Source organism: Halyomorpha halys, unplaced genomic scaffold (assembly GCF_000696795.3).
Source record: "Halyomorpha halys isolate HHAL.00 unplaced genomic scaffold, Hhal_1.1 Scaffold15.1, whole genome shotgun sequence".
NCBI classification, from domain to species: domain Eukaryota; kingdom Metazoa; phylum Arthropoda; class Insecta; order Hemiptera; family Pentatomidae; genus Halyomorpha; species Halyomorpha halys.
In genome coordinates, this window is record NW_027108914.1 from 3,678,186 (window position 1) to 3,693,946 (window position 15,761).

Consider the following 15,761-nt stretch of genomic DNA (forward strand, 5'->3'; position numbering starts at 1 on the left):
TTGGAGAAGTTTGTCGGGAGGTGCGGTCAGCAAAGAACAACATAAATAAACAAAACCATATTTATTTATTTTATCCCTAGTTCTTTGCTGACCGCACCCCCCGACAAAGTTCTCCAATCATTAATCTACGGTCAACTATTTACACCTCATTATTATTTAATTAATTAGTGAGTACATTAACTTAAAATGTTTCCGACTGACTACTTTTAACAGGAAACTAAAAACATTAAAGAACTTTATTTAGTTTTGAATTTCTAAAAACCCCAGGCAATGGCGTACCCAGGGTCAAAACTAAGGGGTGGGGTAAGGCAGGGTCGTTCAGATTGTGACATTTCAGCACGAAAAAGGTGAATGAAATCGAAATTTTAAGAAAATTATATGTAATTATAGTAGTGATATATTAATTATTACAATTATTTGCTTGAAAAAAAATTAATAATTTTTTTTTACTACTAGGGAGGGGGCAGCTGCCTCCTCTGTCCTATGCTGGGTACGCCCATGATTCAAGGTTTGAACTATTGCTTTCTTCAATGATTCATTTGAAACTTCAAATAATTAAGTGAATCTGAATTGCAGTCTCACTTTGAGTAATGTCTTTTTTTTTTTTATTTTATACGAAAAGAAAATTAAATCATCAGTTTGTTCTAAAGATTGTAAGTTAAATCATATCAACTCAGATGACTACCCTCATTGAGAAAAAACGCAGTATTTGACCCGAAAAGAAGAATGTCCTAAGGAGTTTATTCATCTGTCCTCATTATAAATTAAAATTTATATAAATAATTATTTAAATCACTCAATTCTTATGTTTTCTGATTTTTAAAAGTAAATACATAGCGTCAATATGTCATTTTAATAAAGTATTTTAATAAAAAAAAAAACTAAATAAGTTACATTTGAACTTATCAGTTTATCCAACAACTTTCATTGGTGAAAATAAAAAAAAAAAAGTATACCACTTTTTTAATTATCTTCCATTCACTAATAAATTTATACAGAGCTCTGTTCTATTCTGATAAATTTACACAATTTAAATTTAACTGGTACATAATCCATTCATTTCTAGATCCGATGATATCCGAAGATGTACTGCAATTATGCAAAGTATTTTAATTAGTCTCAGTGTAAAAACAAAGTAATATAATAAAGTAGCTTCTGCATAGCAAACATAGTAAGTAATATGCTTACTGCCCTTTTATAAAACATTAACGAGTTACTGCATGCCTAATGGGTAAATCTGTTGTTGTGACTGAACATGCTGCATTTTAAGATATAAAAAGTAATAATATTACTGTACTTGCTGTACTCATAGTAGTATTAAAATAAAAAACAAATTTTCAAACATCCAAAAATGACTTTTTTGACGATATAGCGTTCTTTCTTAGCCGAGTAGAACACTCTGTAGAGGAAAATACTATACCATGGTTTTTATCCAAACGATACAGATTGCAAAACGATGAATTTAACTTCTGAACAAAAAATTAAGAAAAGATCTAAATATTTTAAAATACTCTTAGAAGTTTGAAGATGAAACGTAATTTTGGATGCTGCTTTCCCTTATATAAAAATGATAAACATTGATAAAAAATGTATATATGTATATATAGTTGACCGTAAAAATTTATATATAGGAAGATGGTCAGGGTTGCTGTCAAAGGAGAAACAAAAAAATAGTTGTAAACTATTTTTATTTCTCCTTTGACCGCAACCCTGACCATCTTCCTATATATAGATAAAAAATATTCAAAGTTCAAGATACTTTATGTATTTAGTCTAGTTTATGAAATTTAATATTTTCAGATAAAATCTAAATGAATTAAATGCTCATTATGAAAGGTGTGATTTTACTACAACTTATTTTAAATAATAGTCTAGTTAACTCTTTTCATAATCAAATCGATAAGAAAATGTATTCGGATTATGAAATGATTAGCCTTTTCTAAAGTAAAACCCTGCTCATGCGCTTCTCTCTTCATTACATTTTATAGAATATTTATTTTTTATAGTATATATATTTTATTTAGTGCCTATTCACTACCTGTTAGATAGGTGAGTGGTGATAGCAGAGGGGTCCACGATTGCTGAGTTCAATGCAAAGGGTCATCACAAAGTTCTGGTCTTCTGCTTGCTTCTGTTGCTTCTGAAATATAAAGAATAACATTAAAACTTAAGTAAACTTACAATCTAAACAAATAAATAAAATAAAATGTTGATTTTAATTAAAACCTCTACTTCTAACCTAACCCGTTTGGAACTTCATTCTGCAAATATTCAAGGCCAACTATACATATTCAAGTATACAAAACTCAAATATATCAGACAGAAATGATTAAACCAAACCCGAAAACGTCCTAAAACCTTAGGAATCTGAACATCACATCCCAACTGTTCACATAGATCACATAACTAAGATTCATCTTATGTGGTCCCAATCATGTATCTATAGTTTTGTAAACCACTAAAAACAAATGGGTGACAAGAATATATTATGAATTATTATTATTATTTAGGTAGGTCGTGGTTGTATCAATATTTTTTAATTATGTTTTCCATTCATTGTTATTTTATTTTAATTTTCTTTCACTGTGATTATAATTTTTCATCACTGATATCATTTACTTTTTGTTTTTAAGTATACTTGAGATGAATCTTTTGAGTACAGGAAAAATAAAAAAAAAAAGTAACTTACTTCTATTCAAAAACAGTAATTGAGTTTGTGATAGATTTATGAATGATGGACACGTAAAGTCAAAACAGGAAAAAAGTGCTTAAAGGACTCAAAATCGCTGTTAAGAATAGTCTCACTAAGATAAATTTAAATCTCCGGAATATTTAGGAGAAAATGGAAAATCTCTCTAGTTTTCCTTTCCTGCATATTTTATTTTACCCATTGCAACCTGAATGTTTAACTAAAGAATAAAAGTTTCTGAAAATAAATTTATTTATATTCATTTCGACAAGCTAAAATGAAATTCGGCCAGACATAGTCTATACTCGGTGAAAAAAAAAAATTATTATTACTTTGCCTAGAAAATATATTTGAATGACAATAAAATAACTTGTCATGTAACCGAAAATAATTTTTCCAATGAATTGATTTTAGATCAAAGTGGTTAACCCAGTAAATGTCTTGGATTCCCCCTCAAAAGTCGTCGGTGTTTGGGAGGGGGGGGGGTAGTGGAATGATTGAATATTTGGGTTTGAGTGGAGCTCCCTTATGTAAATAAATGTTCTATAAGTTTTTTATGTGTCAAGTAACGTGAATGCTTGTCCGAATTGTTCATTTTTTTTATTTTTTTATTTTTAGTCTAATGCGAGTTTTTCTCGTGAGTAAAAAGAAAAATGGATACGCGAACTAAGTACTCATTGAAAACAGTACTGAATTCAGCCACTTAAGTAAAAAAACACTAAATTGTAAAAAAACACTCACACTTGACTCAACAACTTACAAAGAGAGACACACAAAAAAAACAAAACAATCAATTACACTACTATATTTCAGCCATATTTCTACCAAACTATTAAAAATAGTTTTAAATTTCTAGACTTGGCAGCAAGTTTAATCTTCTTTAAGATATTTAATCCCAACTCATTGTAAGATTGTTGAATATTTATTTCTAAATATAGCAACTCAGGGTTTAAATCGTATTTGTATTCCTTTCATTGTTGTTGTTATGTTGTGTTGCTCACTCGGCTGCGACACTAACATTATATTTCGTTTTTGAATACAGGATATATATATTTTATTTGTCCACTACTCATAAAATAGATAACGATACCAAATATGACATTCTTGCTCTAGATTTTCTTCGACAATAGGGTCATAACCGGACGACCACAGAGGTCATTTGCAAGACAAACGAAGTCAGTTGAGGTTTATGTCAGCTGCCCTATCTCCCCAGTCCGGCCCATTTCTCCTCACAAGGGCAGTAAACATCTTCCTCCGACGGTCCCCTCGGGCAGAACACAATTACGCTGATGTATTTATGCTTGCCTGTCCTTTTAGCTTACATAGGGGTTACATGGGAGAGGGGATGGGTAAGATATATCACACGCTTATCCGCCGGAACAAAGCCATTTTCCGGTCCAATAAACATCCAATTCATATATCGTATGATTGTACTGAAGTTGAAGATGGATGTAGACCCTTATTTCCAACAGGGTGAAGAAAAGAAGAAGGAAGGTGCGGGAGAAGAAAAAAATGAAAGTAGGTTCAAGTTGAATAATTCTCTTCTAAATTCATTATTAAATAATATTTTGGAAATGATTGTTTATATTCTATATTGCAGATTATATACCTCATAACGTGAAAAACATTTACTTGAGTAACTCATTTAAATTAGAACCCAGATAGCAATACTTGAACTTCGATAGCGATTATTACTCGCTAGCTTTCTCCATACACAAGTAGACGAATACATAATGCAATAGCATCAGAAAAAACGTTTTTCAAAAATTATTTTAAATTAAATGTTGGTATGAGATAAAAATTAGCAGAAATAGTATATAAGAAAAAATAAAAATTGAATTATTTGTATGAGAAACAAAACATGTATGAATAGAGAGCTCCTAAAAAAAAAGGTTTCATCATCACGTGAACTGAAATTGAACCCACATCTAAGAAAGAATCAACTTTTTTTTAAAGCAATATTTTCATTCATAAACTAAAAGCCAAGTCTGTATAAATATTTATAAGTAATAGTTATATAGAGGATTTGTTTCTTTTCACAACCCCTTAATATGGAACAAAAAAGAACACATACATATAAATGTACAACCTTGCGATATAGCTCCTTGTACTAAATAAGCAACGAGGATATAGAGGAAGGATATGTTATGAGTTTATGTTAAGAAACGGTATCCAAAAAAAAAAGAAATCTCTCTTTTAAGTCATCTGATAAACTACTGAGAATTATTCTCTCATTTATCGTAACAATGTACAAACTATTCATGGGTATTTAAATTATCTATATTGTTACACTTTTTCCATATTTATTTTTAGAAATAATTAATTTGTCTTTAGTTCAGCTATGGAAAAAAAAAATTATCGATAGAGCTTGTAAAACTAAATTTCAGAAAAAGTGGTTAATTCCTTATTACGTTGGTCCAGTTGTCCTACAGAGGTTTATTTTTTTAAACAAATAAAGAAGCCTCGATATTGAGAATTTAACTTCCGTAATTGTTATTCAATATATTTTTTTTAAATATAAAATTGCATTCAATTTACCATCCAGTTAGCATACATATGTGTTACAATATAAAAAAAAAAGTTATACTAATTAATTTTTTTTATTTAATCCTCAATTATGTAATATGAAATCTCTTTAATATGTAAAAAAAAAATACCACCTTGCACAACTGTTGTTCTAGAAACAGTACTCTCTTACAATGTACTGGACCACTGATTCTCTTCATGGGTATTATTGGGTACAGATTCACATTTTTAATTATATAATGAAATTTATGAATGAATTCGTTACTCCAGAGGGAAAAAACACTCGTGTAAACACAAATATTTAAAAACATAGTTAACGTCACAAGAAACAAAAAAAAAACAGACTAAAAGAAAATAAGCAGAATTGAAAACATCTTTAATTCTGAGCTAAATAGAGTAAACCAGTGTCCATTTAACAAAAAATATTATATTTATAAATTTTGGAAAATGTCATTGCTTAATAAATGAAGCAAGGGTAAAATGCACTAAGAGACTTTTACTCCCAAATATGAATTATTGGAAACAAAGATGTGTTTACCTGCATCAAAGCTCAAACTAAAGCATCAAACAAATGTAATAAAAACATACATACTTTACACCATAGGGTTAAAATGATTTGAAACTGTAATGGGGTTTATAGGATGACAACGAATTTTAGAATATAGGCCGAAAGATAAACTAATAAATGAAGCCAGAGGAATCATTAGTTAAAAAGTGTGAAGAAAAAATGAATGGACAAGGAGTTTCAGAAGACATGACAAGATTTCAAATATCAGGTCATAAAATGTTGTCCTCAAACTGGAATCTTACTATAAACAATAGTATATATTGTTGATATTACTGTAGAATGATTTCTGTTTAGAACTATAATATTTAAATGAAAATTATGCAGTAGGAACGATAATAATAATTTAAAGTTCGAGAAAAAAACACCCTAAAAAACTTCGGAATTTATTTGGCACTACTCTAAAATTCAAAGAAATGTAACCAAGAGTAATTTTACCGACATTTAAGCACCAATTTCAAATCAGTAAAAACTGCAAGTATCTAATGTAGGTCTAAAAAAATGTATTTAAATGGTCCCAAAAGTCTATGTTCAATATAAGTCAAAATACAAAAAAGCAAAGAGAATTTATAAATAAGGATGTGATCAAATCAGATATTGTTTTAGAGAAAAATACTAGAGCATTTAACACGCTAAAAATAAAAATAAATAATTTTAGAAAATAAATATCTACACAATTGTATTAAGTAAATGTTAAATTATGGGTAGTGATATTACGTCTTAGGGGAATTGATCAGACTTTAATAAAAATAAATCTTTTCACTGTGTTGTCGCGGGGAAACGACGTGATTACTGTGATCTGTCATAGAGAAATTTCACAGTTCCCAGAATATCTTTTGTACTTGTTTTTCTTTTGTTAATAAATGATAATTGATTTTCCTCAGTGAGCTAAGCCAAAGTCTATGGACGTAGCAGAAGGAATTTTTCAATTTCCTCATGACGTATTCAAGATAAATTATTCATAAGAGTCAAATGGACTGTTGAAGGATTGCAAAATTGTCTTGTACAACTCCAGAACCTAAGGATAAATATTCAGAAAATGATTAAATCCATAATGATGAGCATTTAAATATTATCAGTCCGTAATTCAGTTTAAATTCTATTAGCTTTAAACCTTAATATGAAATGATAGATACTGGTGACTGAAATAGCAATAAAATATAGTTTAACATTTATATAAGAATACAATTATTAGTAGATTCAATAAGAATAAGTAAACTGTCTTTCTGGCCTTGATGCCCGTATAATATTTAAAAATTGTATGCCAATTATTTTTGCATAGAAAAAAATTAATAAATAAACATTGAGTAGATGTGAGCCTTTTCTAACGCACCTAATAGGAACTCAATTCTGATAAAAATTTTAATTTTAATGTTAATTCTCTACCAAAACTTAGGGAGTCTGCAGAGGTGTGCAAAATCTTAAAACCTGAGAGAGAGAAAAATGGATAGGACGAAATTTTGAATGAAATTTCGATTTTCAATCGAATTTCAATTCATTCGATATACCATCCCTCCCATTTATGAAATATAATAGCCAAATAATGGTCAAATAATGTTTAAAATTAATTATAATTGAACAAAGTAGGCATAACTTTGTAAATTAAGTAAAATTAGGCAATGGTTGCAATCTTCCAAACTAAAAGTATTTATCAATGTTTGTCAACAAATTTCTAAACTCAGAAATGTTCAGAACTAACAGTTTTTTTTCTGCTATTTCTTAAATTATACTTAAACATTCACTTATTTAATAATATTTGAAACATATATAACTAATCCAACGATGGTGGTCACAATGCATTGTGTTTATGCCCCTTTTATGTAAGTACGAAGAATATAGAGTATAAAGTAACAATAAAAGTTTTTAATACTGAAGAAACAATAATTTTTCTAACGTTTCTAACTTTAAATACCTTGAATTGAGGATTTTGATTAGGGATCATTAAAAAAATAAAATAATTACATTTGCCCCTAATGAGAGTTTTAATTTAATTTTTTTATGTAGGATGTGATACTATAACAAAAAATATTTAATACTAATTTATATTTTTTTAAATTTTATTGTCTATCTGTCAGTCGAACAAGAATTAATATTAAGTTTTGGCCCATGTTTAAGTAAATTCAAATCTATGCTCGCATGAAGCATGAAATAAATTTATTTTGTCTTATAAATAATACTTATAATATAATAATTCGAATAGCGATAAAAAAAAGGTCCTCCGAGTAACAAATGTGTTCCGTAGGTGTAAACTACTCTACGCTATCAATGTTGGACCTGGTACGTGCCTGGCATCATATCGTAGCAATCAAAGACCCAACGCTGCCGTAGTATCCGCACATCTCTAGCTGAAGACAGAATCATCAGTGCATTAATACATTTATAATCCTGCCCATTAAATTTATAGAGCAGATAAAAATCCACTTGTTTTGGTCGTAAACTTAAAATTTACAACCCAAACATTGCGGCCTGCCCTCAATGACTAGGCGTAAACTTTGAATAGCCAATAGATCATAGGCGAGGAATCACTGTTATTTTCTGCGTTATAGAATATCAATCAAATATTTGTGCGTGAAAATAAAATGTTAGAAGTTGATTGTATACACAATTAGTAAGAATTCTTAGCGTTTTATAGTGAGCAGCACAAATACAGCATATTACGAGTTGACGAATTCATAAAACAGACCTAAATCTCAAAAAAATATATATACATTAGAGCCAGCAGAATACTGACCGCTGGAATTATTCACTATGTTTCTTGATGAATTATTTCTGAATATTATGTGACTGAACAGAGTAAGAATACTTCTATTTCGCGCTGTAAGAACATACAAAATTTCGTTTCCTAAAAACTGGTTAAATGAAAAAAAAATTGTTTTTGAAAAACTATATATGTTAAATGTAAATACTTATATTAGAGCTCATATTTAAAAAAAAAATATTTTAATTTAAAATTCATTGATCAATGTTACGTAATACAGTTTGTAATATAAATGATGTTGAGAACAGTGAAAATGAGCGAACAATTTAGAATTTTTAGTTTTTCGGCCGTCATTGTGTTATTTATTCTTATTTTTTAAAACCAATAAAATAATGTTTCATTTTGAAGGATTCTCTAAATTCATACAACACATTTTTTTTTTCATAATTAATTAATAAAAGGATTAAGAAGACAAAAAAAAACTATTTTGTACGTCAAAAAAGTATACCAATAACGAATACAAAATAATTCAAACTCTGTGTTTGTGGACATAAGTTCCACCTGTCACTAATATCTATTAACAATTGGTTACACAGACGCCTGTATAGATTCATATTGTAAAAAAAATAACCTATTCTATAAATTTATGGTGTAATATTTAAATGCTCCTTTTTTGACTAAAACTGAAACAAGCCCGAAAGCACCAGACAAATATTAATAATCTAGATTAATTTTTCTTCCATTAAAGAAAAAAATGGTCTATATGAACCGGATAGTCTTTAAGATAGTGTGTCTCAAATATTAGAAAAAGTAAAATCGACAAAATATAGAGCCAGGAATTTTGTATAAAATGTTTCAATGCTTCTATGGAACTTAGTTTAATTTTTTTAATTTTTTTTTTTTATAAAAATAACAACAAAAGCGACTATAAAAATATATGAATATAAGTTGTATATAGAATTAATATAAATATCAATCTGTATTTTGAACAATCGATACTTCATTGTTGCACCGAACTAATAAGAGCCACGTGTCTCTCTAACCTGTAGACGCCACACAGCACGGACAAATTGCTCAAGTAATCGATAATCCCAACATCGACTTCCATTAGGAGAACACCAGCTGGACGATAAACAAGGATTAAGTTTGTGCCGAGGGGAAAACACTACAGATTGTTCCGAAACAATCTCAAGAAATGTAGTACTAGTAAATATTGGATAATATATCAGTATATAAGAATGACCATTGAAAATTAAAAAATAAATTTCTATTCCTTATTTTTCTAGTTATTTTAACTACATAAATACAAAGGTATATAATATGTAATTTATTTCAATTATTAAACTCTTTCCTATTTAAAACGAAAATATTCAAATAAATGTCAGATTCTTTTAATTATTTTTCCAATACTTGCACAATATTTTATAATTATTTTTTATCCCTGTTTCTTAATTTGTTTAAACATTTACATGAAAAGTGTGAATTAATAATATTCATTACACATTGAAGTATGAATGAGAGGCACCAGCTGGAATTTTGAACTTAAAGTAAGCTCTTTTGTCGGCATACCAAAGGAACCGCCCCATTTGGTCAATGACACCATCGGCAAAACATTAAAAGTAATGTAAAGATATATGTAGATACCTGATATGACCTGAGGCACCTACCACTCAGGACTGTTAACCGCGTAGGTAGTGGGTACCTAAACAGACCTTATATCACCCCCTCTGAAGAGTAAGTAAAAGAGAGTGGGAGTATAGAAGAACGAAGATCGTTAATCCGTCGAAGACGGATGCCATTGTGATGCCCTTCCGCAGTTCGTTGCGGGACCCAAGATCCGCTCTACCACTACTGACAATATTGACAGGCACACCAAAATAAGAAAAAACTTTGCCGTTGTAATTTGAATAGTAGAAATAATAGAATTTGTAACTTCAGTATAAAAAACAAAGATCCCAACTGGTACCTCTCAATTCACAATATAATAATTAAAGTTTAAGGAAACTTAAACTCTCTGATAATATTTATTCTTGCTAATGTATATATGATTGTAAATATAAAATATGCAACAAAGACTTTACTTTATAATTAAGGATCCCTGCATGCCACCTCATAATAATAATATCATAATAAATTGGCAAACACGATACCGTTGGAGAAGAACTCATCATATCTAGCATACCATGGTGTCTAGTGTTTGAATTAAATATATCGCGTACTTTTTCAGTCGGTTCCCATCAGGAAGTACATAATATAAATACATATAATATAAATATAAATAAATGAAAATATGAAAAAATTCAATATAATATGTGTACGAGCCTTCGTACACGGCAGTTGCATATGCACTTTCGTGCAGACTTAGCAAGTCCAGATCGGAAATCTTATTAACTCTCACGAAAGACATGCAATATTCCATAAACTAATTAGGTCAAATGCATAAATTATTATTTTATTTTTTTATCAAATTACATTATATTGAACATTAAAAAATAGTTTATAATCAAATATATAATTATGATTATTATGTTTTGCCAGTAATAAATAATGTTGTATACTTATACCATAATCTGTTATGATAGTCAAATTTATAAAATTATACGCAAGTTCTATATAGTTTAAAGATGAAAAAGAAAATGTACATTTTCCAACATTATTTCGGACTCGATTATTCAAACATGGACATAAATAATAAATAAAAAAAAAGTTCAAGCTCTACTGATCTTATGGTACTAAGTTACTTTACTTAAGTATTGATAATACCTATTATTAAATTATTTCTTTTTTTTTTGGAATTGGGCGAAGGGTTCCGTGAAATCCTATAGTAATAGTAGTATTGTACTTGATTAAAAAAAACAAAATGAGAAAGGAAAATTCAAATTATGGTGTAGAAGAAATATCTCAACAACGACGCCTAAGGTTTAAAAAAAAAATCTATTTTGTCACTTATTAAGGTACAATCAGGACAGAAAAAAAACAAATTATATAACTTATTTATGTAACTGCCCTTTTTTTTAAGTAACTGTCCCTATATACTAAAATATGTATTAATTCCTAAAAAAATGTCTACACTCTTCACAAAGCTGAAGGACCAGAAATATTCGTTTTTCAAAAGAATATTGGTGACAAGGATTTGAGCCATAGTTTTGTGTCTTTTATTTCAGATACATTTCCTCACAAGTATATTTTTAAAAAATGCGTATTTCAATTGCAAAACTCAATACATTATCGAACATTATTGTATTTGGGAATAACAAATTACTATACAAACGTAAATTAAAAAGTTTCAAACCTGTTGGAAAACAATTGCAATCCATTTGAAACATCAAATGAAAATGAATTTTATTTAGCAGAAATTGATTATAACTGTATTATCATGAGATAACCGGGTATACTTTTTGGCCGTTGGTTCTAACTAAATTGTTTCATTGGATCTAGCTGTTATGGAGGCGAGAAAGAAACACAATTTTCAAAGAGATGCTGCCCAACTATACGTTCCCACAATATAATTAAAACTCCAACACAGGATTTATTAAAATCTAAAATACGTATACAGCATTAGTTTGAAAACACAATAATACTGACGTAAGTCTTTTCATGGATATTAGATTGTCTAAATGATAAATTCGACTACATAGTAAACGTATTACTAGTGGACATTTCATTAAGGAGGGGAAGGTTATGAAGCAGACTAAGGAATCCATTTAGAGGACCCCGTGGAAGGGATGCAACCCCTCTTATATCATTATGCAAATCCCTTCAACCCTTCTTCGTCCTCCCAGTTGCCATTTTCCAGCCCCTTCGGTTCACGTCCGTACGCCAGCATTGTCTGAAATGACAAAAGGACGACTCCCCAGAGATCTTCACACAGAGATTTCAACACTAGATTATCATAGCAAGTGAAATTTACGGTTTTTATAATTCATTAAAGTGAATTTTATTTATTTTCGTATATTTTTGTTTACTATTTTAATTCATTTTCCGTTATTTTAATGTTTCCTTCTTTATGATAGGAATGCTTCAAGAGTAGCATTTTGTTCCTGAATTAATTATTGAACATCAATTTAATGGCACCTTCTTAATAGTTATTACTGCGAAATATGACAAAACAATTTGGTACTATAAAACACTTCATAATAACGGAATCTGACTTTTGTATCAATGAAGCAATGTCAAAACATTTCCAACGAATCTTGAAAACTGATGCCAAGTAGAGGGGAGTAGACCATGCCCTAGGTGCTCACATTTACGTTGAGGTTAACAGGAATTTTTGTGAATAATTTGAAAACATAAAAACTATTTTGTTACATCATATTATATATTAAAAGATAACGTAATTATGCGAACTTAATTATTCCAATATTAATAATCTTCGTAACTCTTCAAATGTACATTGTCTAGATTTGAAAAGTAGAATTACAATACTTTTTTTCACCAAGTCATTTTCATCATTAGTTAATTAACAATTCATTTATACATAATGGAGATTCGATATTCAATAAAATTAAATTAATAATACATATTTATCCTATAATAAAATAAAATATGATAAATTCGATTATTAAAAAAAAATCAGTATCTTCAGGATATAAATAGGTAAACAGCATTATATGCAACTATATATAAAATTTAAATTGGTCCAGTTTAAATCTGGATAAATTGTAGTAGGGATTCTGAAAAAAATTAAAGATAACCAAAAGTGGAACGTAAAATGGGATGGAGCGTTAGGAATATTCATAAGTCAGCTCCAAAATTGATGGGGCGGGACGTGCATTAGATTGGATCTGGAAATTGAGCCCCGCCATTCAGCCTGGCTATTTTCTGGCACTGGTCGTAAACCTAAGTCCTTCTCATCAACCCTCGTCTTTGTTCAACCTCTTATTATGAATAAATTTATTCTGCAATATTGTTCCTCATTGTCCTTTCTAGCATAGATGTGGCTCGCATGCATAATCATATTCTGCTACAAAAAGCTCTTTACATACTTATCATAAATATATACATATATTTTATTTTTCCAAGATGAGAAATCTCTTGATTTATTCAAACAAGTAACTTAAAATTAAATAACAGAACAATCATTTCAACATAACATATCTTGAAATAGTTATTTAAATTTCCGTAACCTTATATTATATAATAAATACAGAAGAGCATACACAAATGTACTCTAAGGCTCAGTGGAGTGAACACGAAGATAAAATGAAGGACTTGAGGTCAGCGCCCTCTCTTTGGATTCATCTCTGTATCTTCTTGTGGTTGGGCCCTTGCCAACTCGTTTCTCCATCGAATTCGTTTTTTTTTTTTTTTTTTTGGTTTATTTTTTTGTGTTCTTTTAATCTCGAAATTTATTTCAGTCCTATTTTCTAGCTATTATAGTATCTGATATATTTAAATTCTGCCATGAATATCTATTTTTTTTCTACTGCTTCAAAAGACCTTGAAACGATAATTTCAAACTTACTATCCCTACATGGATGTTGACTGTAAAAAAATGATTTATATTGGTTATCCAAGCAACCATCGTGTCTTCATACGTGAGTTCTTGAGCTACAATGTCTGCTGATTGGTTTATCAATACGTAAGTAAAAACAAGTTTGTTTTGTCGTACATACTAGGTATTATACTGCCTGTTAAAATAAAATTCCAAAAGTATTTTCGAAGTAATTTTACATTCATTTCAACTACAATTAATGCAGAATGCCCGGTACGGGTTTTCCCATTCTAAAACCTGGACCAGTCAAAACTGGTCGTTGGAATAAACCTTTTGGTTTATTGATCAGATCATCATAAAAAATATTGTAGTGTATATTTTCATTGAATCTGAAGTAAGTCTTTTTCTGAAATTATCTTAGGTTTTTATACTCTTAAACAAAACCTACAAGAAACTGTATATTATATTAAAACCATAACTAGATTTAGTGAAAACTCGTCAACATTTTTAAAAATGATTGTTAATTTCTAAAACCCATGATAGTATAGTTTTTATATAGATAAGTCTTCATCTCTGGCCTGACCTATGCCCTTAGTGGGGTAGATCCGGCCGGGATGGATTGATTTTTTTTGTATTATGATGATCACCTCTTGTGAAGTTGTGACATGTCCTACATCGACTAACCTACTCGCTATAATTGTTTGTTCGAAAAATTAGATAAAAGTAAGGCTATCACGGAGGGCGGGAGAGGTGGGCTTCGTGCCGTTTTCTCATTTTAGCGCTTTTTTAATATTGCTAGATTGGACTATTTAAGTCTCCTCTTCCCATTTTTAAAGCAAATATTTGAAGTGATTAATTATTATTTCTGCTCAATTATTAATTAAAATTATTATTAATGCTTTACTTAGATTACATCTGTCGAATTAAACGCGCTCATGAGTAAAACAAACCCCAAGATAAATAAAAATAAAACGATTTTACACAATCGAAGTAAAGCCACTAACTCCGAAACAAGGAGCAGTAAGGCGATCTTCGGACCTGTTTAACAAATTACCTGAAGTTAGAGGATACCGTGAAAAACGAATTCCCTTCTTCGCGAGGATTTTATAAAAAAAAAAATACTTGCCTTCTAGACCAAATCATGAGGCCAACACGTGGAACTACGATCGTTAGAGAACATTAATCAACCGCCTCCCTGGCTCAAGGTGACTTTCCACATTTGGTATTATCCCCACCTTTCCGATTATACCGCGCATACATTACATATCCCTCAGCGGACCGGACTCGATACATAAAGAAGAGGAGGTAGAATGTAATAAAAAACTCAGGGCATAAGCGTATTTTATATAATATACGCCCTCGGCTCAGCTCTAATACATATAAATGGGTCCTAAGTTTAATCCAAGAGAGGTGGAAGTGAAACAAGAACAGTATATATGTAAATGAGGTCTAATTCAGGGTTGTGGGCCCGGTCTTATAAATGTAGCTGATTATGTGACGGGGCGGGATGGAGCCGCTTCAAGGATCAGATAAATTCTAAGATAGCTCAGTTTCTCCTTCGTTAAATATCCAAGAAACTAATCAAAATGCTAAATTGATTTTTTTTTGTTCTTTATTGCAAAGGAATTCTCGGGTTTCCCGGGGAACATCTGACGGATGGAATACATAACCGGTTCTTGATAATCTCTGTTGATATTATAAACAAAAAATCTTTAGAATGATGATTATATTAATTTTTATATTCCTTTAAATAAATATCGCCTTAAAATAAACATTAGATTTTTTTTTTTTATGTTAAGCTTTCATTAATAAATTAGGTTTATTATCTGTAATTGAGTTGTACTTTGTG

General features: G+C 29.7%; 1 protein-coding gene across 3 annotated transcripts in view; it reads right to left on the bottom strand.

The window, feature by feature from the left end:
• Positions 1–15,761, bottom strand: part of Abd-B (Abdominal B) — a 279,754-nt gene that overhangs the window by 49,897 nt on the left and 214,096 nt on the right. For all 3 annotated transcript variants that reach the window (XM_014419638.2, XM_014419631.2, XM_014419644.2), the window contains one exon: positions 2,039–2,140. The gene's annotated coding sequence lies outside the window, so the exon portion shown is untranslated. The remainder of the gene's footprint in view (positions 1–2,038; positions 2,141–15,761) is intronic.